Source organism: Macaca thibetana, chromosome 6 (genome assembly GCF_024542745.1).
Source record: "Macaca thibetana thibetana isolate TM-01 chromosome 6, ASM2454274v1, whole genome shotgun sequence".
NCBI classification, from domain to species: Eukaryota; Metazoa; Chordata; class Mammalia; order Primates; family Cercopithecidae; genus Macaca; species Macaca thibetana.
In genome coordinates this window covers 37,254,908-37,273,958 of record NC_065583.1, presented here as the reverse complement: position 1 = coordinate 37,273,958, position 19,051 = coordinate 37,254,908, and the positions used below count along the sequence as shown (strand labels likewise).

Here is a 19,051-nt window from a genome sequence, read left to right as displayed (position 1 = left end):
TTGTTGAGCAGTGGTTTGTAGTTCTCCTTGAAGATGACCTTCACATCACTTGTAAATTGGATTCCTAGGTATTTTATTCTCTTTGAAGCAATTGTGAATGGGAGTTCACTCATGATTTGGCCGTTTGTCTGTTATTGGTGTATAAGAATGCTTGTGATTTTTGTACATTGATTTTGTATCCTGAGACTGCTGAAGTTGCTTATCAGCTTAAGGAGATTTTGGACTGAGACGATGAGGTTTTCTAAACGTACAATCATGTCATCTGCAAACAGGGACAATTTGACTTCCTCTTTTCCTAATCGAATACCCTTTCTTTCTCATGCCTGATTGCCCTGGCCAGAACTTCCAACACTGTGTTGAATAGGAGAGGTGGGAGAGGGCATCCCTGTCTTGTGCCAGTTTTCAAAGGGAATGCTTCCAGTTTTTGCCCATTCAGTATGCTATTGGCTGTGGGTTTGTCATAAATAGCTCTTATTATTTTGAGATACATCCCATCAATACCTAATGTATTGAGAGTTTTTAGCATGAAGGGCTGTTGAATTTTGTCAAAGGACTGTAAAAGTTTTAATAAATTCTTTTGAGCACACATATGTTATCAGGACTTGTTGAAATGATATCTTTGAAAAACTCTTTATATATCAATGGCCATAACATGGCAGTGGTACACCTGGGCACGACAGAATGGCTTATGTTGGATCAGATTCGTATTGCACTGGCAAAGACAAAAATATAACAATACTAAATGTGTGTGTGTGTGTATATCAGGGAAAAACAGAGGACTAATAAAACTATTCAGTTTACCCAAACAAATTGGTTTCCTCTGCTAATGTAATTTTATTATTTCTTCTGTGAATCCCAAATTTTCTTGAATTGCCCTAGACATTATTTTTTATTTACAGCTTTTTATGTTTGTTTTATGTACCAGCTACCTATATATGTGTGTATGTATGCATAGACATACACATATTTTTAATCTTTTAATAAATATTTTTAATTTTTAATACACATATATTTAATCTTCACAGTTGACATAGGAGGTAGACATCATTGCCATAATTATTTCCATTTTACTCATGGGATAACAGATTAGTGGAGAGATTAAATGATTTATTCAAAACCAAACAATATGAAGTGGCAGAACCAAGTTTGTACCTAAGTCTGTGGGACTTTGAAAGCCTACTCTTCTATCATCTTACCTGTCACAGTAGGCATCACAAACTGAAATACCTACAGAAGCCAGACTAGTAAGTGTAGGTCAGGAGTAAAAATATATATAAATAAATTACTAGGCTTTTTTGGCCACCCTTCTGTTTTCTAGCTTTGGATAGGGACCTGAGAACAGAGAACTCTTTCTCTGTTATTAGAAAATAACTGGTCTAGTGCAGTGATAAACTGCAACTGATGGTCATCCCTGGTGTCATGAGGCAATATGGAGTGGCACAGACTGTAGTGAATGGGACTTAGAGGCCCAGCCATTACTCCCCTTAAGATAACTGCTACATGAATCCATGGTAGTTCAGAAGCACTGGATTTTCTGATTTTTTCAAGAAAAATTGTAATTCTAGATTTTTGTATAACATCTGATTTTTTTAAAATGACTAATTTTTAAAAATTTAGGCAAAATGCTTACCAAACAAAACATGTATGCAGGCCAGATGAAGTTTCTCAACCACTTGTTTTTGACCTCTGGCATTATCACCTATTTGAAGTTTAAACATAAATAGAAAACCAGCATGTGATGTCACATTCACCTTCACTGGCTTCCCAAGTAGATTGTGATAAGGTCCTCCTATTTCAGCTTTACCTATATCTTCTTGTTCCTTCTTACATAGCTGGTAGAGTTAATGTGTCCACAATAATGATGATGTTTGAAGTCCTTAAAGCCTTGTTTTTCTGCTCTAAATACTACATCATACTCTTTTGCTTGTGAAAAACAACGTGGTGGTATACATCATTTTGTTGTTGTTATAGTCACTGCCATCAGGGTTTTCTGATAATGCATTCTGTGAGGCAGCTGCCCCGTGTATTATATTATCAGTCACTGACTATGCTGGCCCAGAAAGAACTCGAGAAGTGGTTCTTGCCACACACCAACTTCACCAGCAGACAGAGCCCTCAGCTCTACTAATCTGTGAAATTGTTTCCCACTTCCCAGCACACTGAAAGCTAATTGCTTTCTTCAATGAAACAAAACGATCCACTGAGCCAGTCTGAGCTGGGAGATTACTCACCTGTTACAGTCAGCTTATCTCTAGGGTTGTTAAATGTTTACTGTTCGGACATAATTAACCTTAAAGACTGAGCAGACCATGTAGGAAGCTTTACCTTTCTGGGTGGTTTTTGTCTCTTATTTTAGAATTGGAAGTCTACTCCCAAGCTAGGAAATGATTTATCTTTACTAGATATTAGAGGTAGTCACGTGCTGTTAGTTGATGAATTAATAGCTAAATTAATTATATTTCACAGAGGGACATAATAATATTCATAGACATCATAATATTCAGTATGAGGATCCTGAATAAGGGAGGGGTGTGTAATTGATGGGCTACTACTGCCCATGTAGATTACAGCAATCATTTTAAAAGGCCAGAGGGAGGGAAAATTAGGCTCCATTGGTCTGTACTTCATCTCATTTATCAATACTTACCATGTTTTTCAATCAGTTTTCATGTAATGTTATACATTATACACTTTTGGTATGATACAAAGGAATTGATTGCAACTGGACAAACCTAATGATGTTTTAAAACAATCATCCAAAGCCTACTCCTTCATTCTGGTTTAGTGATTACAATATTGGCCTAATCAGTATCTAAAATATGTCATAATACAGCTGGATCATAGAGGTGGTTATTATCGCTGAATAGGTCATGTGAAACACTTTTCTTTCCTGTAGCACAAATACAACTGTGACATTGTGGGAGACAACAGAGCCAAGGAACCACTCGTCTTAATATGAATGCTTATTTCCTAATGATGAAGGCTGCTAGATGGTGGAAATATCCCTCTGTGGAAGTAAGAGGGGCTGAGTTCTTTCTGTCACTTCAAAGTGGAAGAGGGAGGCCTATGAGGAAGGGAGCTAGAAGATGTGCTGTGAAGTTTAGAAGGGGAAGTGGCCAGAGGCAAATGCAAATAACCCATGGGTCCATGGTTTTTATTGGTGTCTTAAAAAAGTTTTTGTGATCCTTTTTAGCTTCATAAAAAATTACAGTTCATTCAAGAAAAATATTTTTAAAAAGTGGATTATATTTTAAAAGCCCTGATAGCCCCCTTACCCACTCCATTTTATTGAATAGCTATGACCTTAGCTAAGGTGTTTTCCCTTTCTTTAAATTGCTTCATTTGTTTATCTATAAATCAAAGATAACAGTAGTATCACCCATAGATTTGCTGTGAGATCTAAATAAGTTTCTGATAGCAATGTCTTTCCAGATCACTGTGTATCTGTTGGCTTAATCTATCTACTATATTATTCAGCCACTCAGTTTTCCCCACACCAGTTTATCATGAATATCACTTCACATTTTTTAATATAGAACTACCTCATTCTTTTGAAGTATGTTTTATATTTCAAAATGTGAACATACTGTAAGTATCAGTATAAGTATAGTATAACTGATACTATAAGTATCAGTCTCCTTTTAAGGAATATTGTCTTTATTGCCATTATTAAATATTACAAACAAAATTCTGCCACAAATATTCTTTCACATATACCATTCTATATTACCGGAAATGGGATTGCTAGGACAAAGGACCCATATATTTAAAATGTTGATAAATATTACCAATTGTCTTTCAAAGAAGTTGGGGTTATTTACACTGCTTCTAATAGCATCAGATAATTTCCTTCTCTTTGTGCTTTTGCCATCCTTGGCAGAGGTGATTTTGTTTTGTGGTGGTGGTTGTTTTTGTGTGCTGTGTGCTCCTTCACTGTGTGTGTGTGCTTTACTGTGTGTCTGTGTGCCTGTGTGTGTGTAGTTTTATTCTGATGCCATTCTCCAAGAATTCTGTAACTGTTATGTTGTCTCCTCTGTTCTACATTCAGTACTTCAGCATTTCTCTGCTATTTTACTGGCCTAGAGTACATCTCTCCAGCATTTTCTGGTACACTGCTTTCAGCCATCCACACACCAAAGGGGCAAAGAACAGCTGTACTTGTAGGAGCATATTTATAGAGCCACTCTTTCTAGCTCCCTGTGGGAATCACTTTAGTTTTAACTAGGTGACCTGTTGTGCAGATGTGACTACAAGGTGGAAGCTGTCCAAGTCTCAATTCTTTTCTTCCTCTCTGTTGAGCTAAAGCTAAATCCTGTGGGACTTAATAAATGTTTACACTTTGGGGCAGGCAGACCTGGCATAGTGGCAGATGGGATTGACTTCTAACTACTTGTTATGATTAATATGATCTGGTGCCCTAAATACCTCTTTCATGGCTCTGTAACAGTGTTAAGCATGTTCTCCTTAGGATTTAATTTTTAGGGACCATGTAAAACACTATTCACTTTATTTTAACCCTTTGACCTCATTTTGTAAGGCTATTGTTCATGGCTTCGAGGATTGGCATCATGGAAAGAAAAAGGATTCTGGGGTCAGGAGACCTAGATTTTAGTCCAGAATAGCAGGTAGTTGGAGGCTACCTACTAGGCCTGTGTCCACATTCCAGTTTTGCCAACTACTTCCTAGAAAATATATTGGGAAAAGTGTTTAACTTTTTTTTTTTTTTTTTTTTTTTTTTTTTTTTTTTTGAGACAGAGTCTCACTCTTCTCCCCTAGGCTGGGGTGCAATGGTGCTATCTCAGCTCACTGCAACCTCCACCTCCTGGGTTCAAGCAATTCTTCTGCCTCAGACCCCTGAGTAGCTGGGATTACAGGAGCACGTCACCATGCCCAGCTAATTTTTGTATTTTTAGTAGAGACAGGGTTTCACCATGTTGGTCAGATTGGTCTTGAACTCCTGACCTTGTGATCCTCCCACCTCGGCCTCCCACAGTGCTGGGATTATAGGCGTGAGCTACCAGGCCTGGCTGAAGCAAAAGTGTTTCACTTTTTAAGGATTAAGTTTCTTTTTGTGTAAAATGACTATAATAATATGTACTACTGGTATCAATCAACATTCTTGGCTGTTGATAATGAAAATGGACTCTGGAAGTTTTAAGCAAAAAGAATGTTATTGAAAGGACATCAGGACTTCACAGAAAACCAGGAAACTGTAGATTCAGTTTTGGAAGACAGGCAGGAATTCAGGTCCTCAAAAGGCTAGGCCACAGGTATGATCTGACTCAGGTGTCCCGTCTGCTGTCCTCCATGATGAATAAATTCTCATATATCTTTTGTATTTGTAGCATCTCCCTCAGGTGTGAATTTCTGGGAGTAATCAACTCACCAAGCCTGAGTTAAGTATCCAAGCTGCCAGAGAAGAGGGAGAAGGAGTAAATGTCTCATTTGGCCTCTACAATGGGAAACATGTTGCTGCCTTCAGCAAGACCACAGAGCAGGAGTAATGGATGGGTTAATAGTGTGGATTCAGGATCCAAAAGCCCTAGGTTCAAATCCCAGTCCCATGTCTTAATTCATTTGTTCTTCACAGATAAATGAGGATTAAGATACTTACCTCATTAGGGTCACTCTGAGGATTGAATGAGTCAATATTTGTCAAGTTCTCAAAATAGTGTCTGACATATACTCACTAGATATTATCTCTTAATATTGTTAATTTCCCCAGATAGGAAAGAGTTAATACTGAATAGCCAAACACAGAACAAACAGAAAACCTAACAAACAAACCAATATCAACATTTATAGGTAGTAACTATTCAATATCTAGCCATTGTTTTTCCTATTTTTTTATATGAATTCCATCTCTGAAACTAACTTACTTTCATTAGGATAGATCATTATTATTTTATTTACCTATAAAATGAGAAGGTGGACCACACGACTTTTAACGTACCTGTCAATTCTGGAATACTATCAGTAGGACTCAAGAGAAGGCAGACTTTGCTGGGAAAAGGTAGGGAATGGCTTAGATCTTTGCTGCTCATTACAATAGCTGCATGTGGCTATTGGACGCTTGAAATGCAGCTATTCTAAATTGAGATGTTTTAAGTTTAAACTGTTCAGTAGATTTCAAAGACTTAGAAATGTACTTTACATTACAAAAGAGACTTAAAGTAATACTTTTTAAAAATATTGATTACGTGTGAAATGATTTTATGTATATTAGGTTAAATACAATATATTAGTAAAAATAATTTTATGCATTTATTTTTACTTTTTTAATGCAGCTACTAGAAAACTTAAAATTAGATGTGCGGCTCACATTATATTTCTATTAGCCAGCACTAGACTATGTATATGAGTAAGTCTGGAAACAGTACAATGTTCCTTGATCCTGCATTAGTCAAGATATTTTCATTTTTAATTGACAGAAATCTTATTCAATCTGCTTTTAAAGGAAAAATTAGAATATAATGACTCACATAGCTGAAAAGCACAGGAATAGACTGTCTTCAGGCTTGCCTGAATCCAGGAACTATATCAATGTCATTAACACTCTGTAAGAGCATATGTGTGGACTCTGTGCATCTGTCTCCGCTCTGTTTTCTGCTGTGTGGGTATCACTCCTAGACAAGTTCCTATTTCATAGTAGCCACAGTAATAAACCTAGAGCTTTGAGAGGAGATGGGCTCATCCACTCAGTTCCAACAAACCTAGCTTGGGTCATGTTCAATACCTGCCATCAATCACTTTGGTGGGGGCAGGATGCTCTGTATCTGTTGAAAACATAGGCTGGGTCACTGGCCTCTCCAGTTCTCCTTAGAGCACAGGTGGAGACAGCCACTTGAAGACTATGGACTGAGAGTGGGTTGCTAAGGAAAGTATGTTTTCTGTTACCAGAACAAGGAAGAATGACTGCTGGACAGGGAAAATCAATAGTCAAAGGTTGTCAGGGGTGAGAGAAAGGATGTACTTATCCTGTGTTTTTCGACTCATGTTGATCCGAGCCAAAAGACCTGTAAGTCACCATCTTCTACCTCTTCCTCACTCAACTCATTTGGTTAGTCACCAAATTCTATTAATTTGCCTCTTAGGCAGTTTCATATATATTCCTAACTTCCTTTCTGTCTTGCACATGTTCCGTTCTGGTTCTAATTTCATTTTGTTTTTTTCTGGTTCTAATCTCATCTTGCTGAAATTCAAAATCTCTTCTCCACATTACTTCCAGAGTAATTATTTATTTAATTCATTTAAAAATATTTGGTGCTGCTCGGAGTTGCTTGGATGTTGTCGTGTGGGACTGAAAGCTTGCAGAAGCAGTATCACATCGCACAAATAAATTTACCATTTGAAGAAATACAATGATGAGGGGATTGAGTATTGGCATGCCATGTTGCCCAAGGACATAGCCAAGCTGGTCCCTAAAACCCACTTGATGTCTGAATCCTGGCGTTCCGCAGAGTCAGGGATGAATCCATTATATATGATCCATGAACCAGAATCTCACATCTTACTATTCCAGTGCCCACTACCCAAGAAGTCAAATAAATGAAGTCGGCGAGGCACTTTCCATCCTCGAGCTTTACACAGCTGTCCTTGCTTCCTAACATCTTTCTGATATTATTATGTTGCCTTCTTGTTTCTCACTTTGATATTTAACAGATGTTCAACATGCTTTTTGAATGTGCTGGTAACTGTTTTGCTTCTTGAGTAGAGCCGCCACCACCACAACCCAGACAGGTGAGTGATCTGTGGACCACTGACTCAGCTGAGTGTGACCCCAGAAGCCACATTGTGCTCTGTATCCAGAACATACTTGGTAGATGGAGGAAGCATCTGAGATTAAGATCATGGCTGTTACAGGGATCATGTAAACTTGCTGTTTTTGTTTTTTCCTGCCGGGTGTTGTATGTATGGTGACTTATGGATTTATGTTTCAATATATTGGAAACTTTCCATATTATTCAAGAAATCTGTTCATGTTAAAAGCCTTGACTGAAGAGAAAGTTTTCATAATCTAAAAAAAAAACCTATTTTAAAAAGCCCACCAACAACAGACACAGAAAATGTCACAAAGCAAAATGCATTACTTAATGAATTATTCTAAGGCAAACATCTTGTAACCTAACCATGACCAGGTCAGAAAATAGAACTCAGTTAGACATTCTGGAAGCCCCTTCTGTGTACCACATTTCAAACACAATCCCTTTGTCCACCACACCAACTTTTATACTAAACATTTCCTTGACAGTTTTATACTTATCCCTCATCATTTTGTCTTAAAATGTATCTGTTGAAAACACAGGCTGTTTGAACTATGGAGTTTCTCACAGTTTGGATGTGGCTAATTGCAAATGCATAGTACAATTCACTATGTGCCATTGTCCTCTGTATTTTCTGCAGAAAATAGAAGTGGAATTGCTGTGTCATATGGTAACTCTATGTTTAACTTTTTGATGAGCTGAAAAACTGTTTTCCAAATTGCCAGCACCACTTTACATTTCACCTCCAACGCCTAAGAGTTCCAATTTCTTCACATCCTCATTAGTATTTATTATTACATGACTTTTTGATAGCCTAGCTATTCTAGTAGGTGTGAAGTAATATTTCACTGTGGCATGGTTCAGCAGCTCACACTGGTAATTCCAGCACTTTGCGAGGGCAAGGCAGGAGGATTCCTTGAGGCCAGGAGTTCAAGACCAGCCTGGGCATTATAATGAGGCCCTATCTCTACTGAAACAAAAAAATCTCACTGTGGTTTTGATTTGCATTTCTCTAATGATGAATAATGTTGAGTATTTTTTGACGTGTTTATTGACTATCTGTAGATCTTTGGATCTATTCAGATCCTCTGTTCATTTTTAATTGTGTTATTTATGTTTTTTATTGAATTGTGAGTTCTTTATATATTCTGGATATAAATCCCTTATCAGATGTATGATATGTGAATATTTTCTCGAGTTCCATGGGTTTTCTTTTTCATTTTCTCAGTGATATCATTTGCAGCACAAAGTTGCTAATTTTGATGCAGTGTATCTATTTTCTTATTCTGTTTCTTGTGCTTTTAGTGCCATATCTAAGAAACTATTGGCTAACCCAAGGACAAAAGGATTTACTTTTCTTTTCTTCTAAGAGTTGTTATTTTTAGCTCTTACATTTAGGTCTGTGATTTATTTTAAGTTACTTTTTGTTTATGATATGAGGTCAGGATCCAGCTTCATTCTTATGTGTGTGGATATCTAGTTCCAGCACAATCTGTTGAAAATACTATTCTTTTCTTATTGAGTTATCTTGGTACTCTTACTAAGAATCCGTGACTATAGATACAAGGTTTTACTTCTGAATTATCAGTCATATTTTATTTATTTATATGTCTATCCTTATATAGTACCACATTGTCTTAATTATAGTAGTAGCTTTGTAGTAAATTTTGAAATCAGGTTGTATGAGTTCTCCAAATTTGTTTTTTTTTTTATTTCTTTTAGCAATTTTGTATCCCTTCCATTTCTATATAAATGTTAATATCATCTTGTCAATTTCTGCAAAAGAAAAAAAAATCTGGGATTTTTGTTGGAGACTGCACTGAATCTGTAGATTGACTTGCAGAATACTATCATTTTAAAAGTGTTGTCATCCATTCATGAACATTTCAACATTTAAAAAAACATTTAATATTTTTAATTTCTTTCAACAATACTTTGTAGTTTTTAGTGTATAAGACTTGCACACCTTTTGTTAAATTTAAATTTATGTGTTCAAATTTGTTAAATTTTCCTGATGGATTGATTATTACAAAATACCCCTCTTCATTGCTAGTAGTATTTGTTTTTGTTGCTGCCCTTGGATCAAAGTAGCTTATTAGTCTTCCAGTATTTTGTCAGAAGTAGTGTTTAAGCCCTTTTTGCTAGCAAGGTTTCAGCTTCTGTTGATGTGTCTGAGTGAAGCTTTGGACATGCTTTGATTCTGTCCTAAGTCTTTTCTCTGATTGCTTCTGAGTGGATGTTTCCTAGCACATGCCACAGCCTTGTGACTACCAGACGCCACAGCCTTGCGACTAGCAGAGTTGACTGTGATATCAGGAAGGCTCTTCTTGGCTCTCATTTTTTTTTCTTTCTTTCCTCTTCTTTTCTCTTCTCTCCTCTTTTTTCTTTTCTTTTCCTTTCCTTTCCTTTCTTCCCCTTCCCCTTCTCCTTCCTTCCTTCCTTTCTTTCTGCCTTTCTTTCTGCCTTTCTTTCTGCCTTTCTTTCCGCCTTTCTTTCTGCCTTTCTATTTATCTCTTTCTTTCCCTCCTTCCCTCCCTCCTTCCAATTTTTCCTTCCTTCTTTTCTCCCTCCTTCTCTTCCTGCCTCCCTCCCTCCCTTCTTTCCTTCCTTCCTTTAATTATTTTGACTTATTTTCTGATTGCTCTGTAATTCTGCTTGTTTTGGAGTTACCAGCCTCTTAATCATCTTCACCAAGATCTCCATTGTTTTTGACAACACTCAGGTATCAAACTCTCCACTCTCTGTTTCACTTAAGTTCAGCTCCCTCAGGTAGGGCTGTGGGGCTCTTTGACTTTATAGAACCACAGCTAAGGTGGTTAAGCATGGAGACCTGCTTTTTGAGTGAACCTTTGCTCTATAGTATGTACTAGGGATACTAGCGATAAAAGTGGAAGTCTCTGGGGGTTTTTTTGTTTTTTGTTTTTTGTTTTTTCTGTTGTTGTTGTTGTTGTTGTTTTTCCTTTTTGGCAAGGAACCTCTACCATCTGGGAAAGCTGGATATGAAACAATGTGGTCTCAATATTTTCAGCCTGCTATGGTTTATGTAGAGCTTTCTTTATAAAGATAGAGCTTGTCAAAAGAGAGCTCAAGTTCTGTTGGCCATGTTTGCCTAGAATCAAGCTTCTGCAACAGGTGTCTGGGGAGTAGTGAAAATAAGAAATACAGGCAGCCTGCCCTTACTTGAGTGAAACGGGAGCCTGACACTAGAATCTGGAAAGTGAGGTTACTATAACCTTCTCTAATGGGGTAGAGTTTCCATTATACTTGGAGCTTATACTTGGAGCTTATAAGGTGAAGGGCATGTAATGGAGTAGGTCATGGCTTAAATGCCATAGGTCCACTGTTCTTACCAAAAGTTCGTAAATTTTTCTTGAATAAATGTTTTCCATTTGTTTATGCAATTATGATAATTTCTAAATACCTTAACAGTTGTTTTTAATAATTTCACCACATACATTTTTTTTGTTTTCTGGAGAGAGAGTCTGGTGGTATTCTTACTTCATCATTCTAGAAATTCTGTCTACTGTATTTTTCATTTTCTGCTTTCATAAAAGAGAAGGTTCTCTTCCTTTACTATTGTTTATCTTAATAGTATAGTTCATATAAGAAAGGTAGGTGAAAGCTTGATATTTTTCTTAACTTACTGATTTTCAAGATGATGAAGTGTTTTTCTGTCATCCTCCACATGTGACAAGTTACATTAAATATTATCCTAATGAACTCATTGATTTAAACATATTTGATGGCTTAAATCTATTATAACTATTATCATTATGAAGCTCAAGTTGTTCTATCCTTGGCCAGTGGGAGTCTCTTCAACTTGGCTTCTGAGTCCTTTTTATTTTTTGAGGATCTATAGCTGTCTTATTTTATTTTATTTTATTTTATTTTTACATAGTAAGTGTATATATTTATGGAGTACATTAGATACTTTGATACAGGCATGCAATAAGCAATAGTCAAATCATAGAAAATGGATATCCATTCCCTCAAGTATTTATCCTGAGTCTTTTTGACATGACTTTGGTAATTTTTGATAACTTTCTTAACACCTCTTTAGTCATTTAAGTAAGTCTTGTTCTATTATAGATTTCCCAGAAAGCTTTTAAGCTAAATTCATCAAATTGTATACATTAAAGATGCATAGTTTTTGCACGTCAGTCATGTCTCAATAAGTTTTTTTAAAAGATGCCCTTACATTTTACAGTTAATAATTTTTGCCTTTTATACATGTGAGTTTTGCTAGATACAAAGCCCTTAGCTTCTACTTTCTTTCCTTGAATATCTTACATGTGATACTACATTTTCTTTTGGCATAAAGTCTTACTATCAAAAAGTCTAATGATAATTTAATATTATTTCATTAATAAGACACATGCTTTCATCTCCAAAAAGTCTGATAATTTTACTAGAAAGATACTGGTGTTGTCTATTCTGGATTGATATTCTGATCTCCATAGTATGCTCTTTCAAAATGTAATTTATATATATATATGTGTGTGTGTGTGTATGTATATATAAATAATTTCAAATGTATATAATATAGTATACATAATATACAATTCTAATATATATTACATAATGCTATATAGTATTTATAATAAATAGTATTATATTACATATATTATATATGATATGCATATATAGGTACACATATATTTGACAATTAAATTTTTCTTTTTAGCATTTGTTCTGTTCCTTTGCCCCATTTTTTCTTTAGGGACTCCTATTATATGTATGTTGAAATTTTTTTTGGCCTACTTTTTATATTTGACATTTCTCTAGGACACTTTTGATCTCAACTTCTTAATTTTAAATTCTAAGACATTCTCTTTTGTGTTTATGTGCTCTTGTGTTCTAGTGTAGTCTTCATTTCTTAAATTATTTATCCTTTTACTTATAATCCTTTCATAAACACTGTCGTCTAAATATGAGTCTTCTCTAATTCCAATTTATGTTGCTCTTGCATGTTTTGTATCAATTCTTAATGTGTTTGAGAATTTTGGAACAGTGGACTGCAATTCAAATCTCCTTTATGTACCTGTCATTCTGGCATGAATTTATTGTCTGGAAGGGTGTTATCCTGCTCACTTTTCTCTTTTTCTTACAACATCTTTGTATGGAAATTGCTATTCTGTCACTTAGTTTCTCTTTTCTTATTACATCTTTGTATAGAATTTGAACTTAACAGTTTTTGTTGTTTATTTATATGTGATTATCTTTCCAGAACATTCAGAATAAAGTGGGGTTCAGGATTTTTTTTAATTCCACAGAACTTCCCCTTCTGTTATTTTGGTATAATTTTCAAAAACATGGTTGCTTGCTTCCTGAAATTTCCTGGCTTTGTTCCCCGTCCTCATTTTGGCCTGGACCTTCTTTTTGTTTCATTATGGTCTCTCTGTCTTGTTTAATTTTTGTTCTACTCATAGCAAATTTTTTTCTCAATATTTGGCCCCATCTTAGAAAAGAATCCTGATAAGTCAGTATTGAGGATTTATGGTGGTTAAACTGCTTCAATCCGTTCAGTCTAGTTTAGGGAGAGAATCTCCCAGTTTTCTGTTTTTGGTCTTAAATTGGCTTACTATGCTTTCCAGTACATATCTGCTGGCTCTTTGGGAGTTGTCCTATTCGCAAGTGCTTTAAGTCCTACTTTGTTGTTTTTTTCTTCTTTCCATACAGATGCGATTATCATGTGGGTCTTGGGACTGTAGGTGATTTGTTCCCTTCTGCTTGTATTTTAATATTTTGGGGGATATTTTGTCAGCTAATTGTGTCATAAATGTCCATGAGTTTCTGCTTCTGTTAGTTAGTTGGTTGATCTTTTAAATGTGGGTATTTGAAGTGGTTAAAACCAATGCTGCCAATTCTGCAATTTCCCCAAAATCCTGCACAGTGATCTTTTTAAAACACAAGTCTATGACAAAAACAAGCAATGAGGAAAGGATTCCCTATTCAACAAATGGGCATTGGGAAAACTGGCTAGCCATATGCAGAAAACTGAAACTGGACCCCCTCCTTACACCTTATATAAAAATTAACTCAAGATGGATTAAAGATTTAAATGTAACACCTAAAACCATAAAAACCCTGGAAGAAAACCTAGGCAATACCATTCAGGACATAGGCATGAACAAAGACTTCATGACTAAAACACCAAAATCAATGGCAACAAAAGCCAAAATTGACAAATGAGATCTCATTAAACTAAAGAGCTTCTGCAGAGCAAAAGAAACTATCATGAGAGTGAACAGGCAACCTACAGAATGGGAGAAAATGTTTGCAATCTATCCATCTGACAAAGGGCTAAAATCCAGAATCTACAAGGAACTTAAACATATTTACAAGAAACAAAAACACAACCACATCAAAAAATGGGCAAAGAATATGAACACACACCTTTCAAAGGAAGACATTTATGCAGCCAACAAACATATGAAAAAAAAAACCTCATCATCACTGGTCATTAGAGAAATGCAAATCAAAACCACAATGAGATACTATCTCATGCCAGTTAGAATGGTGATCATTATCAGGAAACAACAGATGTTGGAGAGGACGTGGAGAAATAGGAATGCTTTTACACTGTTGGTGGAAGTGTAAATTAGTTCAAGCATTGTGGAAGACAGTGTGGCAATTCCTCAAGGATCTAGAACTAGAAATACCATCTGACCCAGCAATTCCATTACTGAGTATATACCCAAAGGATTATAAATCATTCTACTATAAAGACACATAAACACATATGTTTATTGCAGCACTGTTCACAATAGCAAAGACTTGGAACCAACTCAAATGCCCATCAATGTTAGACTGGATAAAGAAGACGTGGCACATATACACCATGAACTACTATGCAGCCGTAACAAAGAATGAGTTCATGTCTTTTGCGGGGACGTGGATGGAATTGGAAACCATAATTCTCAGCAAACTAACACAGGAACAGAAAGCCAAACACTGCATGTTCTCACTCATAAGTGGGAGTTGAACAATAAGAATATATGGGCACAGGGAGGGGAACATCACACACCAGGACCTGTTAGGGGCTCGGGGGCAAGGGGAGGCATAGCATTAGGAGAAATACCTAATATAGATGACAGGTTGATGGGTGCAGGAAACCACCATCGCATATGTACACCTATGTAACAAACCTGCACATTCCACACATGTATCCAAGACCTTGAAGTGTAATTTAAAAACAGAGAAAAGAAAAAGGAAAAGAAAATGCATGGAATTTACAGGAAGATTGTTTTCAGGAAAAGGAAAAAAATGTATGTCAGAGTCTGAGATAGGGTAGATATTCACTATTTGTTAAAAGAAAGAATGAATAAATACATATACAACATAAACTAAAAACAACACAGTATAAAGTCTAAATGTGACACTTCCATGATTTACAAATAATTATTTTATTTTCTATTATTCTTAGATGAAGTATATGCTTCTGATAATGGCCTAGAAGAGTGGTTCCTCAATTTTGCTCTCTACTGGCATTAGCTAGTGTGCTTTTATCAATTCTGTTGCTCAGATTATACCCTAGACCACTAAAATTAGAAGCTCTAAAGGTGAGAACAAGCATCAGTATTTTTGACACTCTCCAGGTAATTTCAGTGTTTAAGGACCACTAACTAGAAGGCCCTTTACAGTCTGATCTGGCTCTTTTCTACTCCATCTCTCTATTGTGATGCCCTTTAACAAGCTCACAGATAGTCCATGCTTCAGTCATATCCACCTACTTGTAGTTACCAAAATTCACTATCCCGTTGATGCTGTGGTCTCTTTGCTTATACTGGTTTCTTTGCCTAGAATTTTGCCTTGCCTCCAAATGACTATTCACCTAATAATCCATCCTATTATGTGTAGGTAGCAGATCTAAAGATTATTACGAGTATCTGGTTTTAACATAGGGCAAGGAAAATGGTCAATTCATTGTAAATCCAGATTTTGGTTTTTTTCTCTGTACTGGGCCCAGTGTTGAACCCTAACTGTCTAAGCCAGTTTCTACTTGGAGGTGAGCCTTCAGCTTTCTCTAGTTACCTCTGTGAGTTCTTGGAGATGAAGATTTGGTCTTTGGAAAGTTTGTTGAGAAGGATGAGTTACTGACCAGGACCTCTACAGCGTGTTTACTTCTCTGGTTGATGATTTATATTCATAACACTGAGGCTGAAGTTGGAAATTAGACCTGCCACTTTAAAATATGCTTGGCTTGGTTCTGGTATTGCAAGCAGTGGATTCTTATCAGCAGTTGCATTAAAACAGCATCAGAGACAAGAGCAAGCATATTTTTAAAATGACAGCTCTAAGGAGCCTTCCTGTTTTAGATTAAATCATGATTCCAAAGGCTAAGCCCTGGATTAAAGATTTTGATTTGTCTCCATATTCTCTTAATCAAATCTCTTTTTCCTAATTCTTCCATCCTTAGGAAAAATGAGAAACCGCTTCTTCCTAATGGCTTTTATTATATCACATTAGGTCTCAATAGACCGCAAGCAATTCATCTTGGTTTGAAATATGATAAACTTTTGGTACAATCAAGGAACCACCTTGAAATGATTAAAAATAACATCATAGATTCATTTTCACAGTTGTGGAAAGATGATCATATAAAGTCTGGAAGCATTTACACAAAAATAGTAAAAATTATTACCTTTTTGTGATGGAATTATAGGTGGTTTTAAGATTTTCAGTGTTCTCTAACTTTTCTGATTGTCTGCAATGAATATCTATATGTACATACAAATTTAAAGAAGTTAGGTATAGTTAGAGAATATTCCTCTAAGAGAGCAGACGTTCTCTTTTTCAAGACTTTAGGTATAAACTTAACCAAAGAAGTGAAATATTTGTACACTAAAAACCAGAAAACGTAATGAAATAAATTAGACACAAATATACTCAAAGACATTTAGTGTTCATAGTTTGGAAGGCTTGATATTGTTAGAACATACATACTATGCAAAGCTGTCTACAGATTCAATGCTATACCCATCAAAATCTCAATGAATTTCTTATAAAAATAGAAAAAAAAATACTAAAATCCATATGAACCCACAAAAAACCCAAAATAACCAAAGTGATCTCGTGAAAGAACAAAGTTGATGGCACCAGACTTCCTAGTTTGAAAATATACCAGGTAACAAACCTGCACGCATACCCCCTGAATCTAAAATAAAAGTTGAAATTATAAATAAATAAATAAATTATATGGAAAACAAGCAAAATATGTTACAGAGCTACTGTAATTAAAATAGTATGATACTTGCATAAAGATGGACCTGTAGAACAATAAAAATAATAGAGGACCTAGATATAAATCCATGCATGGTATACTAATCTTTGACAAGTTTGCCAAGAATACATAATAAGGAAAAGAAGTATAGTCTTTTCAACAAATAAATTGGACCCCTATCTTACAATATAGACAAAAATCAACTTAAAGTGGACTAGACTTAAACATAAGATCTGAAATTGTAAAACTTCTAAGGAGATATGGGGGAAAAATTTCTTAATGTTAGTCTTGGCAATGTTTTCTTGGATATGACACTGAAAGCACAGGCAGCAAAAGCAAAGGTAGACAATTGGGATGACATTAAGCTAAAAAACTTCTGCACGGCAAAGGAAGTGATTAGCAGAGTGAAAAAGCAACCTAAAAATGAGATAAAATATTTGAAAACTCATTTATCTGATAAGAATTAACATCCAAAATGTATCAGAAATTTCCATAACCAAGCAGCAAGAAAATTAATAATCAGATTTTAAAACTGGAAAAAGAACTGAATAGCCATTTCTCTAAACGTGACCATACAAATGGCCACTGGGTATATCAAAAGGCACTCAACATCACTAATATCAGGAAAATGAAAGTCAAAGCCACAATGAGAGATCACCTCACACCTGTTAAATGACTTTGTTAAAGTACAAAAGATAATAAGTATTGGCAAGGATGTGGAGAAATTGGAACCCTTTTACACTGTTGGTAAAAGTGTAAAATGTTGCAACAGCTATAGAAAATAATGTGAACTTTCCTTAAAAACTTAAAATAGAACTATCATATGATCCAGCAATCTCATTTCTGGGCATATATTCAAAATAATTGAAATCAGGATCTCAGAGAGATATCTGCACTCTCATATTCATTGTGGCATTTTTCACAATATTCAAGATATGGAAACAACCCAAATGCCCATCAACAGATTAATGGATAAAGAAAATGTGGCATATACATACAATGAAAAATCATTCACCCTTTTAAAAAAGTAGAAAAACTTCCCATTTGGGTGATAGATGAACCCAGAACACATTGTGCTAAGTGAAATAAGCCACTCATAGAAGAACAAATATTCCATAATTCCACTTAAATGAGGTATCTAAAGTAGTAAAATTCATAGAGGCAGAGAATACAATGGTAGTTGCTAGGTATTGAGGGAAGGGGAAAGTAGGGAGTTGCTGCTCAAGGGGTAAAAAATTTCAGTTATGCAAATGGAAAAGTTATAGAGACCTAACGTACAACATAACGCCTATAATTACCAATGTGGTATTGTGCACTTAAACATTTGTTAAGAGGGTAGATTTCATGTTAAGTATTTTTATTACAAAAAGAAATAAAAACAACAAAATGACAAAAGAACACAAGGAAATTTGGGAGGTGATGAATACGTTCACTATCTTGCTTGTGGTTGGTGGTACCATACGTTAAACATGCACAGCTGCTTTTATATACCAATTATACTTCAATACTAAAAGTATTCCATTGAAGAATTTTTAGAATCTATTACCCTTTATATATTTTTTTCATCTGAATTGGAGAAGCTGGAGTCTCTCAGAACAACGTACCCTGCTTCTTTTTGCTCCTTAATTCAAAAGACATCTGTAGTAAATTAGAGAGCAGATTTTTTAAAAAGTGGAGTAGTTAATTTCTCCAAGTTGTTTTTATTCTCAATCTTATACCTGAGATAGATGGCATAGGACGACACAGAAGAGAGCACATGGTGATTCTTTGTCTGTTTGGGTGTGGTATGGACCAGGTCACCTCACAGGATTCATCGGTCTTAACTGTGCTGTTTCTGCCCCTCCAAGAAAGAATGGCTGAGGGGAAGACATTAATTACTGGTTAAAAGTGACAAGCCAGTGTTATTACAAATAACTGAAGCAAAAGTCTCACTTTTTTTTTGGAGCTCTATTAAAATCAAACTTTAATCACAAATTGTGAAATAGAACACAGGCAGTTAGGAGCTGCTAAAATATTAACACTTCTATTGAAACAGAAACTCAGGCATTTCATTATTTTCATGACC

The 19,051-nt window shown here is 35.5% G+C and overlaps 1 protein-coding gene and 1 pseudogene across 4 annotated transcripts in view; both read left to right on the top strand.

Annotated features, from left to right (window-relative positions):
- Window positions 1-19,051, top strand: part of KCTD16 (potassium channel tetramerization domain containing 16) — a 313,427-nt gene that overhangs the window by 266,376 nt on the left and 28,000 nt on the right. The window lies entirely within an intron of this gene.
- Window positions 7,136-7,874, top strand: LOC126957005 (cyclin-dependent kinases regulatory subunit 1-like; annotated as a pseudogene).